The following is a 3,771-nucleotide window of genomic DNA, read 5'->3' as shown; positions in this document are numbered from 1 at the left end:
TCAACAATGTTCTGATACAATCTAGCATGAAGTGATGTAAGAAGAAATTCAAGCTCTGAAGCTGTCCTGATGGAAGCAAGAATCAGAATCTGTGAATGTTCTGAAGATCAAAGAAATTCAAGCTCTGAAGTTGTCCGATGGAAGCATGAATCAGAAGCTGTGAATGTTCTGAAGATCAAAGAAATTCAAGTTCTGAAGCTGTCCGATGGAAGCAAGAATCAGAAGCTGTGAATGTTCTGAAGATCAAAGAAATTCATGTTCTGAAGCTGTCCGATGGAAGCAAGAATCCGAAGCTGTGAATGTTCCGAGGATCTAAAGAAATTCAAAGTTCTGAAGCTGTCCTATGGAAGCAAGAATCAGAAGTCATGAATGTTCTGAAGATCAAGCATATGTGAACGCTCTACTGAAATACTCAGGGATGTCTTTTATTATTAAAATTCTTCTAGTATTTATTTCAGGGGGAGATTATCTATCTCAGGGGGAGATTATAAATCTCAGGGGGAGACATATTCACATGCTTATGCTTCAGCTGTGTAATTGTCTTTAGCCGTCTGCTCTTTCTGATCGCAAATTCATATCATTTATATATGCTTTTGTCATCATCAAAAAGGGGGAGATTGTTAGAACAAGATTTGTTCTGATCAATATTCTTAGTTTTGATGATAACACGGATATGAATTTTGGATGAGATAATGTGGTACTCTAATACATTGCAATTTCCCTTTCAGGAAATATATAAAGAGTATGCACAAATCAGCGCTCAGAAGGTTCAGCATGCAACATCAGAACATGGTCTGGCAAGACATCAGAAGATGGTCAAAGCAGAATCAGAACATGGGTCTATGGAAGCATCAGAAGAACTTGAGATCAGAAGCAGAAGCACTGAAGTTCTCATGGTATCACGCTCAGAAGCTCTTCAAGGTCAGAAGACAAGAAGATGCTCTGCACCAAGTTGTTTGACTCTGATGATATTCAAACGTTGTATACACAAACATCAGATCAGAAGCAAGTACAAGATGGCAGGCTACGCTGACTGACAAAAGGAACGTTAGAAGCTATTAAAGGCAACGTCAGTAGACACAGCGTAAACAAGGCTCGAGGTAGTTGACAAAAGAGTGAAACATTAAATGCAATGCTGTACGGAATACGCAAAGCATTAAATGCTCCCAACGGTCATCTTCTCAAGTGCCTATAAATATGAAGTTCTGATGCGAAGCAAGGTTACCGATTCTGACGAATTCTGTGAATACAAACTTGCTGAAACGCTGTTCAAATCAAAGCTCACAAACTTCATCTTCATCAAAGCTCACTACATTGCTGTTGTAATATATTAGTGAGATTAAGCTTAAACTTTAAGAGAAATATCACTGTTGTGATTATAGCTTTTCAGAAGCATTGTAATACTCTTAGAATTGATTACATTAATTTGTAAGTAACTAGAGTGATTAAGTGTGATCAGGATACTCTAGGAAGTCTTAGCTTGTGTCTAAGCAGTTGTAACTAGAGTTATCACGTGGTGGTCAGGATACTCTGGAAAGTCTTAGCTTGTGTCTAAGCAATTGTTCCTGGAGTGATCAGGTTGTGATCAGGATACTCTAGAAGACTTAGTCGCGGGCTAAGTGGAAAACCATTGTAATCTGTTGAGATTAGTGGATTAAATCCTTAGGTGAGGTAAATCACTCCAAGGGGGTGGACTGGAGTAGTTTAGTTAACAACGAACCAGGATAAAAATAACTGTGCAATTTGTTTTTATCGTTCAAGTTTTTAGACTACACTTATTCAAACCCCCCCTTTCTAAGTGTTTTTCTATCCTTCACTTTTAAGAAGTGAGATAGAATAAATTCAATCTTCTCTTCTCCAACTTCGAAGGTTAGTTTTCCTCGTTTAACGTCTATGATTGCACCAGCAGTTGCTAAGAATGGTCTTCCTAATATGATTGGGATGTTAGAATCTTCCTGGATATCCATGATGATGAAATCAGTTGGGATGTAGAATTGACCTACTCGCACAGGGATATTTTCCAACATTCCTACAGGGTATTTAACTGAACGGTCAGCCAGTTGAAGAGACATTCTCGTGGATTTAAGCTCACCTAGTTTTAGTTTCTTACAGGTCGAAAGAGGCATCAAACTAACACTAGCTCCTAAATCGCATAAGGCTTTATCTATAACAGTTCTTCCTATTACACAAGGTATGGAAAAACTACCAGGATCTTTTAGTTTGGGAGGCATGTTGTTTTGAATGATAGCGCTACATTCTGCGGTAAGCGTTACAGTTTCGTTATCCTCGAGTTTCTTTTTGTTTGAAAGAATTTCTTTTAGGAATTTAGCATACGAAGGCATCTAAGTTATAGCTTCTGTGAAAGGTATGGTTATGTTTAATTGTTTCACAAGTTCTACAAACTTTTTAAATTGCGCTTCGGTTTTAGATTTAGCTAATATCTGAGGGTACGGGATAGGTGGCTTATAAGGTGGTGGTGGCACATAGGGTTTCTCTTTTTCAGATTCCACTTCGGTGTTGTTTTCATTTATTTTAGCAGTTTGATCATCAGTTGATGTCTTTTTGATTTCCTCTGGCTCTTGTTGTGACATGGGTGCGTTTTGAGTTCTAGGATCGATAGGTCCATTGTAGTTCGTTCCGCTTCGCAGTGTAATCGCATTCGCATGTCCTTTAGGATTATGTTGTGGTTGAGCAGGAAACGTGCCAGCAGGGGCAGCAGTAGGTGCTTTTTGTTGAGCTACTTGTGAGATTTTCGTTTCTAGCATCTTGTTATGTGTAGCTAAAGCATCTACTTTGTTTGATAATTGTTTTAGTTGCTCACTATTATGAATGTTTTGATTTAGGAAGTCTTTGTTGGTTTGTTGTTGGGAAGCTATGAAGTTTTCCATCATGATTTCTAGATTCGACTTCCTAGGGGTGTTTGGAGCAGCTACAGGTGCTTTTTGATAGCCAGGTGGGATAGCAGGTGCTTGTCCAGGTGCGTACACCACATTGTTGTTCTTTGACGAAAAGTTTGGATGGTTCTTCCATCCAGGGTTGTACGTGTTAGAGTAAGGATTTCCCTGAGCGTAGTTCACTTGATAAGATGGAATACCAGTCAGAAGTTGACATTCGGCAACGACATGTCCAGTTAATCCACATATCTCACAGTTAGGTGCTACAACAGCCGCGGTGGCTGAAGGAGTGATGGTTAGATTCTCGATCTTTTGAGTTAAAGTGTCTACCTTAGCGTTAACGCGGTTTATACCACTTACTTCGTATATTCCTCCTTTGGTTTGGGTTTTCTCTAGAGCAGCTCGTTCTCCTCCCCATTGATAATGGTTTTGTGCCATGTTTTCTATGAGGTTGTATGCTTCATCATGGGGGTTGTCCATTAGAGCTCCGCCAGCAGCGGCATCTATAGTCATTGTAGTGTTATAGAGTAGACCACCATAGAAAGTGTGGATGATCAGCCATGGTTCGAGTCCATGATGAGGGAATAGTCTTAACATGTCCTTATATCGTTCCCAAGCTTCGAAGAGTGATTCGTTATCTTTTTGGGAAAATCCGTTGATTTGACCTCTTAGCATAGCAGTCTTGCTAGGCGGATAATATCTAGCTAAGAATACTCTCTTTAGTTCGTCCCATGTAGTTATGGAATTAGAGGGCAGGGATTGAAGCCATGCTCTAGCTCTATCTCTCAAGGAGAAGGGAAAGAGGCGTAATCGAATAGCTTTGAAACTAACGTTGTTAGCTTTGACAGTGTCGGCATATTGTACGAACACGGATAAA

The 3,771-nt window shown here is 39.6% G+C and overlaps 1 non-coding gene across 1 annotated transcript; it reads left to right on the top strand.

Annotated features, from left to right (window-relative positions):
• Positions 1–3,462: 3,462 nt before the first annotated feature.
• LOC131608379 (small nucleolar RNA R71) lies at positions 3,463–3,569 on the top strand. The gene has a single exon (XR_009285643.1). It is a non-coding gene; the product is annotated as a small nucleolar RNA R71 (small nucleolar RNA).
• Positions 3,570–3,771: the final 202 nt, after the last annotated feature.

Source organism: Vicia villosa, linkage group LG5 (assembly GCF_029867415.1).
Source record: "Vicia villosa cultivar HV-30 ecotype Madison, WI linkage group LG5, Vvil1.0, whole genome shotgun sequence".
Classification (NCBI taxonomy): Eukaryota; Viridiplantae; Streptophyta; class Magnoliopsida; order Fabales; family Fabaceae; genus Vicia; species Vicia villosa.
This window is presented reverse-complemented; position numbering and strand designations above follow the sequence as displayed.